General features: G+C 40.6%; 1 protein-coding gene across 2 annotated transcripts in view; it reads right to left on the bottom strand.

Annotated features, from left to right (window-relative positions):
- Positions 1–2,056, bottom strand: part of fut8b (fucosyltransferase 8b (alpha (1,6) fucosyltransferase)) — an 83,058-nt gene extending 81,002 nt beyond the window's left edge. The window contains exon 1 of one of the 2 annotated variants that reach the window (XM_069161786.1): positions 1,873–2,056. The gene's annotated coding sequence lies outside the window, so the exon portion shown is untranslated. Of the gene's footprint in view, positions 1–1,269; positions 1,824–1,872 lie in introns of those variants that run through there. The other variant, XM_069161787.1, reaches the window with a different exon arrangement.
- Positions 2,057–20,974: the final 18,918 nt, after the last annotated feature.

Here is a 20,974-nt window from a genome sequence, read left to right as displayed (position 1 = left end):
CACTTGGCTTTACGTAAAATAATTGGCCCCTGAATTTAAACAGATGTCCCATCTGAGGCGGCACGGTCTCGTGCCACTGTTAACCCAGGACACGGGCGCCGCTGCCGCGACATAGGCTGCTGCCACCGCAATATATACAGCTGTTTACTTATTCATGAAAGGATTAGGGCTACTAACTCAATCAGTCTGCTCCCAGTTACCAAGGCTGACTTTATTAGATAACATTAAGGGTGCATTAGTTGTCCATTGCTGTTGAGTTTCTCCCTTGTCAGCAACCACAATTCAAATGAGAGAACAATGGATATTGGCTGTAAATGGATCGAAACTCCGGGATAATTGTGGCACCGGACAAACACCATGAGCTCATAATTTATTGCGAGACAATGTGCTGTCAAAGAAAGAGAAATCACAGCGTGCTTCACAGAGTTGAAATATGTCTTGTAATAACAGCTGCAGACATTGAGAGATATGAAATAATACAGCCATACTTCACCCACACCGCAGATCGATTTCACGAGAAAGTAATAAGACGGTGTACTTATTTCCCTACGAATCCGTCATGTCAAAAGAAGCTTAAAAAGAGCACCATGGTGTATATATATATATATATATATATATATATACTGTTCCCGAGTTGAGCTCCAGCTCTGAGCTCATGTCAATATTGCACCCATCCATATGCTGGGAGAGTTTGCAGGGCGAGTTGTACATTCATTACAAGCCGTTTGGTGGTGCTTTCACATCACTGTGAAGGCATACGTCTTCTAATGAGTACCCCTGCTGGGAGTTGAACCTCAGGCCTCAGCAGCGCCGACGCCAGACCTTATAAGTCGAGCTACACCAAACACCAAACCACATACTTTGCCTGTGCGCATGTGGGCGATGGAGTCTATATTATCATCAGCATTGTAAAGTAAGTGTGTAAGTGTGTGTGTGTGTGTGTGAGAGGAGATCACCCTCCCTCTGACAGTCCTGATGTGATGAAGATGAAGCTTTCTTTTTTTTTTTTCTTCTTTTTTTTTTTACATAATCACATACCACAGGCCTTAGTATACATGAACCACACCTCCAGACGCTGGCAACAAACTCATGGCTGATTATTACACAGCAAGCCAACATATTAACAGTAGTGCTGTACACGCACGCACACACACACACACACATAGGCAGCTGCTTTGTCTGCCCGCCACACATGAAACACAACGAAGGAACAGACACTGGAGGACACACACACACACACACACACACACACACTTGTCAAACACCTACCCAATGTCACGTGTTCTTTATTTTCCACGTTGTGTGCGCGAGGCTGGAGGTCAAACGCATTTCACTCTCATTTAACGGCGCGAGCTTCGTCCGCGGCCACGGCGCACGGGAAACAAACGCACGCAGGCAAGACGGCTAGCATTGAGGCTACACGCGCCTAGCACCGCTGACGCCTGTAACGAGGCTGCCACATTTATCGCCCGTGTTCATTCCCGCTCCGCGCCGCGGCCAAATTATGCGGTCCGGCGGCGGGTTTCAGGTCCGCACGTTGCGCGGATGCGCCGTTTGTTTTGAACACTCGAGCCGCGCAACGCAACAAAAAAGGAGGACGCGGTGCGGTTCGCGGGCACGTTAACGTACCCGCTCATCAGCGCAACGGCACCTCCGACGGCGAGCTGAGATACCCGCGTAACGGCGCGCACATAACGGGACCAGAAATTCCTGCCTACGGGTCGACCGCTATTTGGTCACCATCGGCGACGCAGTCAACAGGCCGGGATGGAGCGGGGAAATCTGGGGAGGGAGGGAGGGGGGGGAGGCTGAGCGCTGCCTCTGCCGCTGCCACATTTCCGCCGTTGCAAAAGCTGGGTTAGTAGCGCCTACCTTGACGTGATACGCCGGCTCCCAGAGGCATCCGACCGGGGCTGCGGGAGCCGAGTGTGACGCAGCGGCAGCCCGAGATTGTGTTGCTCCAGAAAACTGAGTAGGAAAGGCTGCGGCGGAAACAGGAACTGAGGGAGCCCGGGTCTCTGAATTCGGCAGTCGAGGGTGCTCTGTGGGGATCTGCTGAATGGCCGGTGTCAACACAGAGCGGAGAGGGGGGGGGGGGGGGGATTTAACATCCGGTCTCAGATTTTCAAAATAATGCAGTAACAATGTAAAAGGGTGCTAGTTCGTAAGATGTAGTTTGACTGTGGCAGTTGTCAGACTTTAATAGTTAATTGATACTTAATTAGAACACACACACACACACAAAAAGGCTTTCAGTTTGAATTTTTAAGTTAAATACCTGATAACTTTAACATACAATTCTGTATAATTCATTTTTTTAAACTTCATCTCGACATTGTGACGTGCATTTGACCCCACCGATGGAAATGAACTTGAGTTTGGCTGATCTTTTTAATTTGAATTATAAATTACAGCAGTTTTTGTTACATTTACTTTTAAATATGACAAAATAATTTTCTGTCTATCAACTTTTGTGCTCTGTGACTGAAAGTCAGCCTAAGCAATGCCTTTTATAATAAATCTCCTAAACCTGTCCAAATAAGTCTTTTTTTGTTGTTGTCTTTTGCTATATTTTGGGATATTTTTACGACACAATTTGTATTCAACCTCTGCTTCAATTGATTTTTTTTTTTTTTTTCATTTTTCCTCTTCTAGTAATATTATGCAAAACACTTGTCTCTGTGTTAAAAGTGGCTTTACAAATAAACATTCCCTTACTCGTGTCTGACATTCTGAATCTAGTCTCTATTCTCCTTTTTTTGTTTTTTTGTTTAGTGGTTAATCGTTGGTTCATTTATTTTGAAGGCGATGCGGTCTGATTTCCTGATTGTGTGACGCTCTCGCGGGCTGACTTGACTGTGGTTGATGCAGACCCTGATGATGACTCGAGAGGAGTGGAAGCTGCAGTGCGCACACCAGTGTTAGGTTGATGTACTGCAGTCGGGCTCAGTGGCTGACAGACCAGGTGCCACCGGGTGATGGAGGCCACTACTCCCCCGCTAAGCGTGACAGTCTGCTCGACCTTCTGACTGGCTGATCGGTGCAGGATGGAGCCACATGTCCTACACAGTGTAATGTGATCAGTATCACTCATATCAATAGTGATCATGTTACCTCCAGCTCCCCAGCTCCATCACTCAAGTGATTACTCTGTGCATATTGTATTTCCTATAAACATTGCCAGCCTACTTCAATTCCTTCTCATCGGACTGATAAAATGCCAAAATAGGTTTTATATATATTGTTTATATCTTGCTCAATAAACTAAATGCAGCTGGGAATATTTCCAAACAGATGAAGCAAATTTTTTTCCACCAGGTGGAGGAGACCTCGCGATTCTCATCGGGCTGCGTTATTTCTAAGTTCAGCTAAAATAGATTTTCCGAAGTATGGTGTTCATATTTTACATTTGTTGAGAATTGGGATGTGATTTGTGATGGCTGAAATCTCAGAACCAGATTTCTCAGTACCCGGGCAAATAAACCAAAACTCTGTGCAAGGTTACATACAAGTTGAATAGGTGAGAAAATCGTTTTTTTGTGTGTCTCCATATGGTGTTGTTGAACCAACACGTTACTGAGAATAACATAAAGATGCAGAAGATATAGGTTATAGAAGAAAAAGTAAGAACTCTGGACATCGATTATATTTGGTTTAAGTAACAGTTTGAGTAAACTGAAAAATAACATATTGGCCAAGCTGGTGTTTAAGTAAAGTATAACTGCTTTTCAAACACTTTTTTTTTTTTTACATTACATTTAAATTACATACTTTTAAATTGTCAATGTTGATACATTTTCAAGAATCGAAACTGCATTGTATAAAAAGTTAAACTTTTTTTTTTCATGCACTCATCTGCGACACACTTAAATAGACCCAAAGACCCAAAAGTGGGTCGCCACCCACGAGTTGAGAACCACTGACTTAAAGGATGAGTATGAGAACTGAATACAAGTTTTCTTGTCTTTTAACATAATACAATTAATCACTCTGTACATGTCCGCTTTTGGAGAAGTTGATTATTTATATGCAGTACAAAATGACATAATGCTGATTCAAACCTCATTAATTTACAGTTGTTAATAACATACTGGAGTGGACAAGTCATCAGTCACACAGCTATAAACCGCTGCCGTAAAGGTTGCACATAATCACACTCAGCAGTCGAAGGCCTGCTTATTCAGTAACTCGCTGTAGTGGTTCAGATTATATTTTTTTTTAATTAAAAATGAATAATTTTTTTATTTTATCTGGTCAAGTGTACACAGCAGAAGTTCATTAACTTGCAATTGACACAACACAGGCACATCTCTCACACACCTTTTCTAGGTGTTTTATCATGGCGGTTGCTATTTCTTATGCATAAACACCATTTTTATCTTCATTACTTGACCCCAGTTGAGGCCAAGTGTGTTTCCAAGTCAAAACAAACGGAGGAGGAGGCCTGTGAATGTGAGTGGACGGGTGCTGTGAAACAGTAAACAGGCTCTTGGGTAGTAATTTGTTGCCCTTAAACATGTAATTTACTGTACCACTCTCTGTGAGCTATGGGTGTTTTTATCCCCCCACCGCCTGTTCAGTCTCACTTGAGAATTAAGCCACTAAGTCAAACTCATAACGCCCCCGAGGCTTTTTCATGTGTTGTTGCTTTCCCGTCTGAGAAGTCTCTCTCCTGTGGCAAGGAGCTGAATCACAATAACAGCCTTCTCCCACCCACATTTGTTGCACATATTTTCCATCTTCCATCGCGGTCCTGAGCCGTAAAGCTGACGCAGTACCGCCACCGTGTGGTACAAAGGCCACAGCGCAGGAGGGGAGCAGATAAAACTGTCTGTAGCATTTTCTTGGCAGAAATTTGCTTAAACAGGAAGGAAAGACTCAGAAGACCTTTCGTCAAGCAGCTCTTAAAATCAGCAGCACACACAAACGCATTCATTCCCACCACACAAGACATTCAATTGACTTACATTCATCTCCTGGAGACTTCAGCTACAATCACAGCACACACACACCTAACATCAAACCAAGTCTTCATACTTTAATTGAAATATTTCAGTTGTGATGGGGACCTGTCTTGTGTAACACACAGTCCTTAGCCCCCCCCCCCCCCCCCCCCCCCCCCAAAAAAAAAAAAAAACCAAAACCAGGACACAAACTCTGCCGACCACACACACTGGGAGTCAGCTGATATCATCATCAGTGTTGTCCTCGTGGTGCAGAGGCGGGTCGATCCCTCCTGACCTTTGTTTTTTTTTTGTCTCTACTGACCTTTTCAGATTGAGACGGAGTTTCTAAAAGCGAGCATGTGAACTCTATTCACCTGAAGGTAGCGCTGGTGTGGGAAGGCAAAGAGGGCAGATTTTGGATGCCGGGGTAGCACCAAGTGTCAGATGCTGCTTTACGTAGGTAAATCCTGAGCACACTGGGGGAGGGGGGACTAACCTTTTTTGTCCTATATTCTAATATAGGTGGATCTTATAGTACTTTTATGCCGAAATCAAATCTGGTTTTGTAATTGTTCGACCAGGAATGATTTTTAATTGACACCTCTGAAATGTACACATGTATCCTCTTTATGTCCACGTGAGTATACTGGAACAAAACATACTCTTGTAATTGAAAAAAATCTTGATGAAACAGGTCATTTTTTAGCATTGGGACAAAATCCTTGTTCACCAGTGTGACCACACTGAGTTGCCACATTAAGTCACATAGTCTTTAAGCTATGAAATGGCTCTCTCTCCAAAAACCAAAACAAAATGGAACAGACTAATTAAAAGATCATTTGAGTACCACTAAAATATGACTACCATATCAATTTGCAGCACTCGGGAAGGAAAGCATTGCCATGATACTTAGAAAGCATTTCCAAAATACATTCTGTGCAACAGCGCACTTTATGCATGAGTGACATTTACCAAATTTGAATGACGGCATTTATTTACTGGGTTTCCTGGATGATGAGTAAGTGAAGATCTCGCATTCATAACATGTTGACAGACCGGTATCTCACCAATGCGTGTAATACACCACTGGAGTCTACTAGCGGATACCATGTCAGTGTCACATTTTCCCTCACCTGGAGGAGTGACATGTGACAAAGTACAAAGAGTTTTGAAGTCTAAGTGGGGAAGCAGGACATTCACCCAGGAGACCAGGCTCTCCGTAGACTCTCAGAAAGCAATGTCAATTTCTTTTATGAAATCTTTTCCAAACCCGAAAAGTTTTTTTTTGCAAAACATAGCTACGTGTTTTTTTTGTGGCAAAACCTAAAGCACCTTACTTTTACACACAGGCGAGCAAAACGTGACCCTGACACGGCATCCCGTAGTACACTTCCAGGGTATTGACAACTCGGCGGGATACCGAGTGGAACGGCAACGTCCCTGATTCAGTCTATTCCGGGGAGCTTTGCAGTTTAGCAACATTTGGGGGATGGTATCACCCTTCTCCCTTCAAGGAACATGAACTTGATCTTTTTACATCAAAACAATTCATGAAGTTGGGGATTAATCTAAGTTTGTACACCTGCAGTAGTGGCAATAAAATATAACATTAAGTCTGATCCAACATATCAGAAAACATTGTATTTTTGATACCGTAGCCTTTGTGAATTGAATCTGATTCATTTTTAATTTGATCACAATGATGACAAACTATTAGCCTCCATGAATTATATTCAGAAAATTTAAACTGCAAGCGGGGATATGCGGTCCCTCGCACGCGTGCAGTGTACAATGTTTACATTTTTTCTCGTTTCCTGTTGCCAGAATTATTTATTATTATTATTAATTAATTCAATTCTTAAAATTAATTCAATTAATTTTTTTAATTATTTCAATTTTTTTTTTAATTAATTGAACTCTTTCACACCATCGGTGCTCATGGTCCTAATTACAATGCATTTATGTCACGAGGGACTTTCAGACAGGTCACACAATTATTACTCTTCAGGAAAATGAGGCACAGACTTGACTTGGGGCGCCTTTTCTTTTTTCTTAAAAAAAAAATGTAAAAAATAGATTTACTATAATAATACTTGACAACTGCTAGTGACCGTTACCCTGTTGCTCTGACTGTAAATAGTGAGATCTACAATCTGAACTGAACAATAGCAACAGAGGGAGGATGGACTAGTCTGGCCTTCGTTAAAACAACATAAACTAAATATGCCAGGCAAACCGAGCTATATTTGAATAGCCTGCTGATAAATTAGCTCTTAATAAGTGTAAAATAAAACAGTGAAATAAATATTTCAGATGACGGAGGCCTTAAAACAATATTGTACTGTATGTGCTGAAGTAGAAATTAAAAGTAATGAGAATACTAAGACGGCTGAGTTGCTTGTAAGACAGATGCAAATTAAAACTTATAATGGATTTTGGAATGAGGTCAGAACCAATAAAACCCCCGTCAGCCTCTGAAGTTGATGGCATGAATGGAAGAGATTATTTTTTTAATCTATGACAGAAGTATTATTATGACTTGTTTAATTGTGTGGATAGCAAAAAGTCCAGCCTGCTGTTAATGATGTTGACTCAAGAGTGGAGTCTGATGAAGTGTCCAAAGCTTCAGCATCAAGAATATCTCCGTCCTTTGTGAGAAGAAAAAAATATTATTCACCAGAGGATGAATGCTTTCGGACATTTTGTCACTGCTGGTTAAAAACGGATTTACAATTAAAAACAAGAAGCAAATGAAGAAACAGTCAACAACAATAAACTGAGGAAGAAGCTGAAAAAAAAAAAAAAAAAAATACAGATTTTTTTTTTTTTTTTCCAACACTTGTTTGGGTTCAGAACACTGAGAAGTTGCAGAGTGTGATTCTGGAGCTCATATTGATGGTAGCTATGACGTTAATCCCGATGAAGACAGTATTGTTGTATTGAACCCTTCACACCCCCCCCCCCCCCTCCGCCGCCCCTCCCCCACCTACCAAGGAAAGAAATCACATCACACAATATAGACGTCATCTGAACTGTGTCGCTCCTCCGGCTTATACTCCTGCAGCTTCTACGACAAAGGACCCATACTGACTTTCCATCTGCACTGTTTCCATGGTACCAGCACGTCATTTTAACACATTACGTGCCACTGCCCGGTAATGCAGTGTTAAGAAGTCGTGGTTATTTCAGGTCGAAGGTCATTTGATGAGAAGACACTACTAGACTGTTGTTATTCCTCTACGAACGCTACAGCTGGCTTAACTTTTTTCTTTTGGAGGGCAGTCTCGTCCGGCAAAGAACAAACAGACGCTTCCTCTTTAATGTTCATTGCTGGTTAAATGAGCGATGCAACAGTCTGTTTTATGCAGGTGAGGCAAATGATGGATTTGAATATAAAACAAAACCTGTATTCTAATTGAACAGAAATAATCACACACAGATGCACGCTGATTGATTCACTGGTGTGTGCTGTGGGAGCCTCCGACCACTTTTCAGCTGCAGCTAATTGAATTCAGTATTGACATTCAGGTGCTTATAAGTGAAGCTCTGCCTGTGTATTACGCAGCATTGTAATACCTGATGGGGAAATTGGATCATAACGATATGATTATATTCGTGGCTTACAGAATTTATCTGTTCAGTTTAAAGATAGAAACATTTCTCATTGCATTTTTGTTGCTCATGAAGAAGTTTAGCAGAAAATTGACTTAACAGTTGAGCATTTTCACAACATAATATGTACTTTGCACACAGGCAGTACGAAGACATTGTGTGGATGTGGACAGTAATCTCCCCGAGAGATTAAGGCCTAACGAATGTACCCCAACTTGCTCCATTACAAAAAAAAAAGATCTATAATTTCAATTTATTACAGACGACACTTACAACATACATAAATCGCCTTTTAATGACGTAAAGATTAGTTGTTAATCATTAGAACATTCGAGAAACAACATTTTCACCGCTGGGTGAAGTGACGTAGCATAATGCTACCATTGGCTTGACACAATCGCATTCAGACTCCTCAGTCGTTGATTTTTAGCAATGATTGGATTTTTGTAATGGCTAGAAGGTTGTTGGGAAGTGGCGCTACGACAATTGCAGGAATACATTTGGTTAACAGTGATTCTGATAAGTTTTAATTGTAGTTACTTTATGTGATGATGTGGTTTTGTTGTGTGCTGTCTAGGTTGCGTGGTTATAATGTGTAATGGACTGTTATGTGGGAATATTGTTTTATTAATTGAATTTGTAGACCGTACATGGTCTGCTTATTTAATCCATTTAATTACTCCAGCTAATTTGACGTACAAATAAATATACATAATATTGATATCTCAATAGGAGAATGCATACAACGTGACTGAGGACCTTGTTAAATTAAATGTGTTTTCCAGTGTACACAACAGACTTCCCCCGAGTCTCAAAGATGCATTTTCCCCAAGCATCACAAATTACTGGGATACTGATTCACATACAGTTATATTGTATCACTTAATCTTATTTACTTTGTGCGTTGAAAGGCACTTGGTACCCCTAGGTACATTATCTGCATGTCAAGACTTTCATGCCACATTTCATGGTATAAATGCTTTTAAATGCAGCATGTGATCCTCGGGGCCCTAAAGTTAAATGGGACATCTTGTTTACTAACGCATAAGCATTTCCCAAAGCACAGTTAATTTGAATTTTTAAAAGAAGCTGGTTAATGGTGAGACATAAATTCAACTGAATTCTGATAAAACACAACAGATTTAAAACTCGTTTCATGAACCAGTTTGATTTGACTGATATTCTGCCTGCTCTTTGAGTATAGACAGACATACAATTAGGGCAAATATTGTCCAACTTTACCGCTCCAATAAAACACAAGTCCAGTTCCCAATGTCAATTAAAGAAAGGCCAGTTGTGAATGACTCCGTGTTAGTTTTGTTGAGGGATGGAGTTTAAAGTAGTTGTTATTGAGGTCAACACAAGTTTGGAAAAAGCAATCAAAGATGTAAAAAAAAAATAATAATCATGAATTAATCAATAAATTAGTACAGTAGAATCACGTTTTCAACCAATTTAAGTGACACGCTGAGATGAAAAGGTTGTTTATTAGAAGGCTATTTATTTATCGTTTTTACATTGGTGTTCCATGTATTTCATGCTCTGACGTCGGTCCACATGTTGATGTCACATGAGAGTCGTTACGTGTCATTTGAGAGTCACTGGAGCCACATGAACTGAGGTGTGAATTGTCCTTCGTTCAGGGACTGTTGTTCTAGATTATCACAGATAATCTCCTTCACTCTTCCATTGAACTGTGTGACTTGATGTTGGCAGACTGCTGAGTCTCAGCCTGAGGACGTAGCCTTTCAGGAATCATACGATTATCGAGATATACATACATGGTGTAACTTTTGGGAAAGGTTTTTTCAGATGTAGTAAATCCAAAGTTACTGTGTCGATACAGTATGTGAATGCAGGTGCTGAAAAAAAATAAAGGCCTTTAATGGCATTGTACAACTGCAAACCAGACTCCTCAATCTTGATAAAAGTACATCTTCTCAAATTGGTCTTTTGCTATAAAACAAGCACTTTAACTTCTGCCATGAGAAATATCTTCAACCTCTGTTATGCTGCGGGGCCCCAGTCCAGTCCTGGGCTGTCCGAATCCATCAGGCCTTTCCTAATGCTTCCTCAGCCACCACACAGACCCAAGCAAATTACTGCATATTAAGTCTGAGTCCCCATTTATTCTAATTACCGCTATAAAACAGCTGTCACATAAAATATCAGAATTAGCTCTTATGTACAACAAACTGCTTTTGGAGCAACCTTTAGGAGAGTAAATATTCAGTGACATTTACTTTTATGGCTTTACTCCCTTCGAAACACTAGATGGCGGTGTGAGATCATGTCTGTTGTGTACTCACAATCCCGTGCAGTTTGACAAACACAGCAGTCCACAGCAGCATCTATTCATATTGCTATTTTTTTTTAATTTTTATTTAATTGATGTATCGTGCTGGACTCTGTGTATGGATTACACTCTTGTAAAATCTTTGTTTTATTATGTGCACTTCACGTTCCCTGTTTATGCTTCTCTTAAATGTCATGCACATCACCTCATTAAGGCCACCTCCTGGGATATGTAAATATGCCCTGTGATTAAACTGACTGAGAATGTGACACCTTCCTGTTGGTCACCTTTAGACAAACACTGTGATTACAGGAGGCCCTCTCCTGCGTGTGACTGCACCAGCAGGTGTCACTGAAGCTGCCTCACAGCAGAGGAGCTTCAACACAGCAGAGGAGCTTCAACACAGCAGCTCCTACTGCAGTCTCCACCACTCTGCTGCTCTCACCATGCCTCGATCTTCTTCCAATCTCACTGCTCGCCGTCACCACTATCACCAGCATCATTATCGTTTTTCAAATCATGTGAAAATTGTTCTTTTTCTGATCATGGTAGCAGCATATACGTGTGGTACCTTAAAATGGAGGGATTTCTGAGGTAGATGTAGGCAGATTAGTATTAAGTAGACTCAACATTTAAAATTGTCACACCATCAATCACTATTTCCATGAAATGTAGAAAAAGGTGCATCAATGTGACATCTTCAAATTGGTTGTTTTGAACAAACAACAGTTCAAAATTAAAACATATGTAGTAACTCATAAATAATCTATCTCATTATCTAGTGGAGAAACAGATTGTGCATGGGCCAAGGCCAAAACAAGTAATGATGCCACAGACTTCATACATTATAAGGTATTAAGAAATAAATGCTTAAATTGATGAAAAAAGAAAAGAAAAAGTGAGTTCCACCTTAACTTAATAAAGGAGAACCTTAATTATTCCACTAAATTTGGGAAGTTTTTAAAATTGTCATCACCACCCAGTCGTCCTGATCTTTTCAAGGTAAATTAAAGCAAAATAGATGGTAAATCTGATAGACAGTGTACATACCACATTAAGTTGCCTTTGAATAGTTTTGTGCTTCCATTTTTAATCTCAGCCTAAACCGAAATCAGCATTTGTCCCTTTCTTTATTAAGAGGTGGAGATCCCTCAATCTCAAATAAATATCTCCCTATTTCCAGACAGTCCGTTACGGCTTAAGTATTCAATCCCTTGTAAACAAACAGCTAAAGCACTTGTCTGACAATAATAATAATAGACTCAGTCAGTTTTTAGATGACAGCAAAGCATTATTACTGCAGTCATTTCAGTCACAAATCATATTATTACTACTCTAAATGATTAAAACAAAATCATGTGCTGCACTTTCTATTCATTTATCAAAAGCGTAATGCAGTGGATCATGGTCTTCTCCAGAAAATACTCAAATGTAAAGGGTTTAGTGAAGATGGGTCTAAATATATAAATGATCTTGGTGTAGCGTTAAATCCAGAAAGTTTCCCCTCAATGCAGATGATTCTATTATATATACCACATTTTAAAAGTTGCAATGGGTTCTTTAAAGACTTCTTTTAAATTATTCAACTAATTACTCTTAAATTAAAGGTGGTATTAAACTTTGTGAGAAGACTATTTTCTAGTCCAAACAAAAAGATTCCCTGTATTGATTTGACAGTGTTTGTGTGACAAGCTAGTTGAGGTGAAATTGACTAAAAATGTCAAACTACATTGGAATAATGCTGAAATACCTAAACTAATTGATCAGTTAACAGAAAATGACATCACAACAATTCTAATTATTGACAAATTGTCTGGTTCCAGCTTCTCAAATGAGGATTTGCTGCTTTTCTTTGTTCACTACATTGTTTGCTTTTGTTATGGTGGTTGAAGAAAACAAGCAATTAGGCGACATCTGGGTCTCAGGGAGATCGTAATGAGAAATTTTAAAGGTTTTCTGACAATTTTCTGAATACCTAATAAAAAAAATAAAAAAAACCAGTCAATAGAATATATTAATTGATCATGTTAGCTGTAGCCTTAATTGGAAGCAATCCAAAGTTTCAACCCTCTATATACACTTGCTGTGTAGCCTGTCAGATATTTTACCATTCATTCCCAAGGGTTCATTAACTCTACTGACTTGTGGCAAGTTCCCAGCATTTGTTTATTTTCAATGCACCCTTCCCAGCATTTCCAATTTCATCTCTGTTGTGTGACTCATACCTTTATTTCCCATAAAAGCAGTTGAGTCACATAGCTGCTGCTGCCCGGCAGATTAAATGACTATGTTGCACACTCCTCCACGACACCTTGAGGTCAAGAACTTTCATTACTTTCACCTATATTGAGAGGTTCCAAGGTTTATAGTATGTGATTTTAAGAGCTATGTATTGGCGGTGAAGCTGACATCTGCTTCCAAATTGTTGTACCTGTACAACTTCATGGTTGATGGCAGTACCTGTGTTTACTGTCACAAGCTAGGTTAAATGACTCCAGCTCCTCCATCTGTGGCAGCGCCTGACATTTAGACTTAATGAGGGAGTAAACCTGCACAATATGAAACTCATCAGTAGCTACACTCAGTTTGAAAATGCCACCCATTTCACTACATTGTAAAACAAGTGCGCAAGGTCAAGCTCTGCACATAAGGGCATTCCCAAATCAGGTACTGTACTCAGCAGCGAGACTTGCCTTGGTGGTAAATCCTTGTCACCTCTGCAAGAAATATTGTTCTAAAGCACCATCTCATACTCAGCATGTCAAGTGGAGATTTAAATTGAATCTTGGTGGTTGAGACTGTCACAAATCTGCTGCCGTTAAGGAATGTGCTGAAGAGGAGCTGGCTGAGTGACTATTCTAATTTGTGAGATAGTGGGTTATCTGGGAGATCTCTTGCTGTAAATGGGAGATGTGGCGGCAGTGAATGGTTGGAGAGATATCGTTTATATTGTGTGCACTATGTGTGTGGCAGATATCAGCGTTTACTATATGCCTGTGCAGACTGTATGAACGAATTCCAAAGCATGCAGAAAGTAGTGAGTAGGTATTTATTTTCATGTGATTCTGAATGCTCTGTATTTGACAAAGAAGGTGTGCAAGACTTAAGGAGAGTGAGAGATAAAGACACTTTGACTTTCAACCTTCTTCTCAGTATCTGATGAAGATTCGAGATAGCAAACATCCTCCCCAGAAAAAGTTTTCATACCCAATGTCACGGAGAGAGTTCAACATAAAGTACAAGTAAATAGATGAAACACTATCAAACATCTTCTCTTTGTGAACACAAATGTTGCATTTATAAAAAAAATAATAAAAAAAAATGCTGTAAAGAAAATAGAGGCCAAAAACCCTTTCTGACAAAATAGTTCCAGGAACTATGAAGTCACAGGAACCTAAGCAACACAGAGTCTAAGCAAGGAACTAAAAATGAAGCTGTACGTAAGTTAAGTTGCAGCAGTTCTACCAAACAGCGACAAAGGAAAAGTACGCTGGAAGTTCCTGTTCAAAATAAAGGAAAAGTTCCTGAAACAGTTCCTGTGGTGGAAACGAGACACATTCATAAATCTAAAATCTTGAAGATGGGATGCAAGTTCTGGGGAACAAAACAGAAATATGTTACCACACTAAAAATGGACGAACAGACTGGTGATTAGCATGTCTACCGCTACATGTAGCCTATATACATATAGTCAATGTGTATAGCTAATATCTCCAACAGTATCACCACCATGTGTCTCCATGATCAACTTCCTTATTTTTCATACGGGTCCACTCATTAACAGCTGGTGGCGGCAACATGCCAGGAAACATAGCAGTCAACGACCAACATAAAAGAAACAGTGAAAATAAACAGTATAACAGTGTTTCCCTCCAAGTTAACTCCACAGGGTACATTTAAAGATAGCATCTGCTGTCACAGTATGAAAAACATTATTAAGACCCCACGCTTTTGCATGCGTCTGTACTTTAGATGAGACAGGCAGAAACCTTGGCCACAACATTTAAAAAAAAAAAAAAACCTTGCTGTATTTTTACAAGTTAACGAAATGGCTAGCTGAGCTTGTACAAACAGAAAATTAAGTAAAACCACGCTGATTTCCTTCCTGTAGTGTACACGGACCCAAGATTAAACCACTCACCAAGAAATCCTCCCCCAAGCTTATCACACCATTCAGCCATTTTAAAACACACCGAACTCTACACGCTGAGGAAAAACAAACCTTTCAATTTCAGACAGACAGAAACAGAGACAGAGAGAGAGAGAGAGGGAGGGGAAGGCAGCTGCCAAATCGACAGCAGAGTGGCCACGTGTTTCGTTTCTCCCTGCTATCTGCCTTCCTTTAATGATAACACGACCAGAGTGACAAGCATGGATGCAACGGTGGCCATGCTGGCTTCAGTCTGCTAACCCGCAGGATTGGAGACAGGGCTCCTCTCCCACTGATAGCTATGTTAAAGAGTATGCTAAGCAGAATAATGACGAGCCTCCCACAGAAATGCACCAACACAAAGACAGGGAGGTGTGTGGCCTTTGATTTTGCCGCATTCACGGAAATGTAACGCCACAGTTGTATTAAAATGATCAAAGCAACTTGGCCGACTGTCATTTTATTATGATTTCGGAGCCAAAAAGAAAAGAACCTCAGATGACAAATGGATATGCAAGGCAAATAATCCACATTTAGACAAACTTGCAACCCAATAACAAAACAGATCCCGGGTACCAAATCACTGTGACTCAGCACAATGTGAGAGTATGTTGTGTAAGCGTATGCAAACTCAGTGGAGGATGAAGTTGTAAAGATGTCGATGGAGGACGTCATCGCGCCAGCCTTGTTTGGCAAGGGCATCTCCTCCCTCTGACTGAGAAGAGAGAGACCGTTCAATAAAGCCGGATGGCAATCTGGGGGCCTAAACATCCTGACCTCAGACAAGATGAATTCACTTAATAATGAGAGCAGTAGGGATTTATGGGCAGCGGCGAGGTTAGCCCCATCTCTCAATGGGCTCTGGCTCTTAATTCTGGCCAAATCCACTGACTCACGCCCTCCCTGTGGATGTAGCACCTTTTCACTCTTGTCTGCACTGCACTGCCAGTGACGGTAGTTCCTCCGATGAAGCCTGTCGTGCTCTGTTTTTGCAGATGCACAGTGAGGAGGCCAAGAAACCGTGGAAGAAATATTTGGACGCCTGTGACGGAGAAATTACTCTCCTCTGTTTTTACAAAATAACTTTTCCACACTTCCAAAGCATCAGAAAAGTAGGATAGGAAGAATACACATTTACTTGTTTGCTAAATATATTCAAAAATGTATTATACCCTTAGGAAATAATTTTGGCCTGTATAATCCTGTGTTCATGCCCCTGAAATAAACTGGCTTTCCTCCGAAGGGAATGGCTTCTCATCGTAGTAAAGCGTTTTATGAGCCGATACCTGAGACTTTTGTAGCAATGTTTTCCAACAGGTGATTGGAGCCCTCCAAGGAATGATAATAAATCTGAGGGGTAGGAAGATGATTAATGAGATGGGAAAGTATACATTTTTGTTACGTTACACAAAATTTTATTTATATTCCACACATGAATCTTTGCTTTTTTGCTTATCAAATACCAGGTAACTTCACCTCCTCAGGCCTCTAGAAAATACAACAACAAAAAAACCTCTTTCAACATTACAAACACAGAGTGCACATAAAAGTAAAGCCAGTGTAGTTTCTGGGTCTGAAAAGTGAAGCCAGTGTGGAAGTGTCTGAAAGTGCAATACCACCGAGGGCCACTAGGGGCTGGATCCAAAAAAGTCTCATTCAAAAAAAAGAGTCAACTTCTCTCTGAAATATGATGTCATTAGTTAAATTCTTCTGAAAATAATTTGTGGGGGGCTATGGGCTCTGTTTGGGGGCCGGCCTGGTTTGATCGACATGCTTTGGGTGCAGTTATGTTTTTGGTATATGTCAGCTGGGATAGATCCAACCCTTGTTTCTCCCCAGCTCATCCTAATATATTCACCTCTGGCTCTAAAACATCTTGTGGTGACAGACAAAGTGGCAGACTGGAGGTTTCAAAACGGCAGTTCTCAAACCACTGGGTGATATTATGGTGGGTTGCCACTTAATCACAAGGACACATTGCATTATTTTAAAGGGAAAGTTCAAGAGTTTCATAATTCATGGGTACTATAGCAACAGGTGTAGATTCTGAGGCTATGCCGCAGGTAATCCAGTCCTCTTCAAGCACCTCACAATGCATAAGGGCTACGGCAGATACAGAGACACCATGTAGAGACTGCAAGCACTGTGATTGGCTGTTTGTCTTTTTGGTGCTCTGGAGCCAGCAGGGATTGTTCAGAGGGAAGACAACAAAAAACTCACAAGTCTAATCACTTTCAGGAAGACACATCTACCAAAGCCATTTCCACTGCAAACCTTCCACGAACTGCTATCGCCACTCCCTTTCACAGTCAATAAAGCAACATAATAATGGAAATTTCATGACAATAGACTTATTCAGCAATGACACAAGGCTGAACCACCGTCGCTTTATATATATATATATAAAGTAATTAATATCATTAACAGCAATTGTTTTGAAAACTATAATGCAAGCATGATATGGACACAACTAAAACATCTCTTCAACGATGCAGTCAAAGGGAAAAATCTGTTACAGACCTATAAGTCAAAATCTTTGCAGTAGTGGAGGCCAAAGCAATCCCATCCAGATTAACTACATGGTTAGACAGTGAGTTTCTAAGGTGATGGGTGCCAAATACTGTAACTTCAGTTTTGTCTGAATTAGTAAGTAGAACAGGTCATCCAGGCCTTAATCTCTTCAAGACATGCTTGAAGTTTGAAGAACTGATTTGTTTCATCTGGCTTCAGAGGTAAATATAGCTCAGGTGCAGTCTGCACAACAATGGAACTTTATCCAGTGCTTCCTAATAATGTTGCCTAAAGGAAGCATTCCTAATGTAAAAGTATGAGTCCTAGTACAGATCCCTGTGGAGCTCCATGACCAACTTTTGCCAGCATTGAATTCCCGGAAACATAGAAAAATGTAAAAACAACACTTTAGTTTTTACATTTCTCTCGTTTCTTTTACATTTAGGGTAAACAAACAAGACAGAGCATTTTAATTAGTTTTACTGCAGACAGACTCCAGCTGTTCACTACTTAAAACCTTTATGCTTAGCAAAGTTCATTTCACCCTCAGAAATAAAGCAAATATGCATATTCCTCCAAACTGCTGAACCATTACTTCAAACGGGTCACATAACAAAAATGATAAGAAACCACTGGCGTAGACGTTACATCCTCACCTAATGTGTTGAAAACAGACACACAAAACGAGATGCATTTCATATCCTTGGCTGACTTTGAGAAAAGATGTTAATGTTGAAGGTGGAGAGGAGCAAGCAGGGAGGGCACAGCAGGATTCTTCAGTCATTACCGGATTGGTGTTTACTGTAAGCGGAGGATCTTCTTAGTCATATCATCGCCCAGCAGGCTCATTCCCTCTACAACTTCACCCCATGCTGTTTTAAGGCAAAGCTTTTTGCTGTATGGAAGTCACGCGGTGGAAGGACAAGGCACATGCTCAAAGTGTGCCTATATTCATGCCACGGGAACGTGATGAATAACGCCATATTGTGAATACGTAGTGTTTCATTACAAACACATGATGGATTGAAGACCGCAGATGAAAGCTGCAGTTCTTTTTTGGCGCCAGCTAAGTGCAGCTCACCCTGCCTTAACCATTGTAAATGAGTTCTCGCTCACAAAGGAAGGCTGCCCCGCTGCTCGGCCTCGCCGGACCCCGCCTCGCTCCACTGGCCCCTGGACTCGCCACTCAAAGCCTCCTTTTTCCATTTTCCAATACGGCCGGGCGCCAGCTGGCTTTATTGGAGTTTTTAAAAGCTATAGCCTCAAACATTCATCCTCTGTCTCAACACATTCTTGACAGCTTCCCTTTTTTTTCTCTCTCTCTCTCTGCCTCACTTCATCTTCATTTCTCACTCATCTTTCTCTCTGTGTACTGAGGACACTCTCTCTCTTTTCTCAAACTTCTTTCCCATTGCCCCATTCTCCCTTTTCCCCCTTAATCCTTCAATTTATCCCCAGAACTCATTCCAGTGGTTTGGTTCAGCCTAGCTTCTTTTAAACCCCTCTCATACAGACAATCAACACTGCCAACACAAATGCAAGTTTCAGCCATATTAAATTCTGCTCCTTCCTCCTTTCACACAGAAACAAAGTCCTCAGAGTACTGGGGGCCTGCTCTCATCTACTTAGATTTAATTTAGGTTTCACAGAATGATACAAACGCGTTCTGCTGTCTGACTCATGTCGAATGAAAGACCTGAGACTGGAGAGACTGGCCTCAATTTTCTTCTAGTGCTTTATTATTATTCTGCTGGCAGCATGTCCCAGGGCAAGGTTGTGGTCAGCGGCTCTCTGCGGTGCTTCAACAAAAATAATTACAACAGACAATTGGAGAAACCACAATCAATGGCAGGAGAGGCGAATTAGACACAGTTCGCCTTGGTTATTCTTTGAATTTGACACAGTTCCTGTGCTCTCCTGATCATGTGTGCTCACTCTTTGCACATCTATTAATACCCATGGAACTTTATTCTATGGACGACACAATGTGGGGTGTTTTCCTCAGATTGCAACCTCATTACCACTGGTAGTTGAAAGTGACATGAGGGCACAGTTTGAGACCTAGAACTGTATACATACAGTATAAACAAAATTCTTGCCAAATGAGACAGGATCTGTCCCCAGCAGATTTGCCTAGCTGAGTATTTCTATATCATTAGTGGGGAATATGTCCAAATTCTGCACAGAGGCATGTCATTTCTCCTTGCCTGGGGAAATGAGCACATCTGTGGGGGGTTTGAGGCTCTCGGCGAGGCAAACAACACGGCATCTGTGTTCTTGGAGAGCCATATCCGCGAGGAATAGGGCCTGCTTCAAAACCCCAATAAATCCCCCAAAAGGAGAGACAAATTGGAATGCGATTTGTAAGATAAATCGGGACAGTAATTCACTGGGAAATTAGCTAAATACAAGTATGATTTGAAGCTGTGTAATTAATGTGGACCCTTATGCCATCATTTATATTGCGTGGAGATAAATGGTTGCTATGGTTGCTTTTCAGCTCCGCACATTGTTTGTTTCATGATGAGGGAACATTCTTTGAGTGCTGCTGCCCTGACATGCACACGCTTACTTGCAGGATTATTTAGACACAAAATGTCCTCCATTAGTGTTTGTCTGCCACGAGTTTTTATTCTCTCTGATTTGAGTTTCATTAGTGCTGGTGCCTTTACTCGTCAGTATTTCATTTGTCATATCATTTTCATCATTAGTGTGATCATTATCATATTGCCCAATACGTACTTCACATCCACTCACTAACATCCCCCTCTTCATTAGCGACAAACAGTTTATTATTATCATACAGTAAAAGTATGGATGTGTGATAATAACAGGATCAAGTGTCACTATGTTTCAGGCCAAATACATCAATTAGCTATGTGTAATTTTGTTTTGGTAAGCTTTCAGAGCAACATTACAAATGTTGAGAGACAATCACAAGTAATAATGGGTGCTGAAAAACAAGCCACTGCTACTGCAGCAGTGTGCCACACATTAATCAATACAGGAACATTACTTCATGTACAGTAAGTGCTTCAATAAGTTACAGCACAATCCTGTATGACCTAAGATTGTTATTACAAAATCGCCTGATCACGGAGGATTTGAGCAGTATGCAATTATTTTGCATAATTATGACAATCTTAGCAATTCATCTGTATTAAAGTAACCGACGTCATTATATCTACATTGCTTTCCTTTCCTTTCCTTTCCTTTCCTTTCCTTTCCTTTCCTTTCCTTTCCTTTCCTCGTTTGATTAATTGTCAACTAAAATTTCATAATTGTAAACATGTTAAAATGCGGTCATGAAGTAACTTTAAAACAGGGTATATGTGATCTACAAACTCTAACTTAATGATGTATCTTTGCAAATCTGAATATATTTTCAGCTACAAATAGGTTACCGGGCTGTGCTCGGTTTCATCTGATTACATTGCAAGAAATCCCTGATTGCGAGTT

Source organism: Embiotoca jacksoni, unplaced genomic scaffold, assembly GCF_022577435.1.
Source record: "Embiotoca jacksoni isolate LCO1_2020_lvr unplaced genomic scaffold, fEmbJac1.0.p SCAF_29, whole genome shotgun sequence".
Taxonomy (NCBI): domain Eukaryota; kingdom Metazoa; phylum Chordata; class Actinopteri; family Embiotocidae; genus Embiotoca; species Embiotoca jacksoni.
The sequence above is the reverse complement of the archived record's forward strand: the minus strand, read 5'-3'. Positions and strand labels throughout refer to the sequence as shown.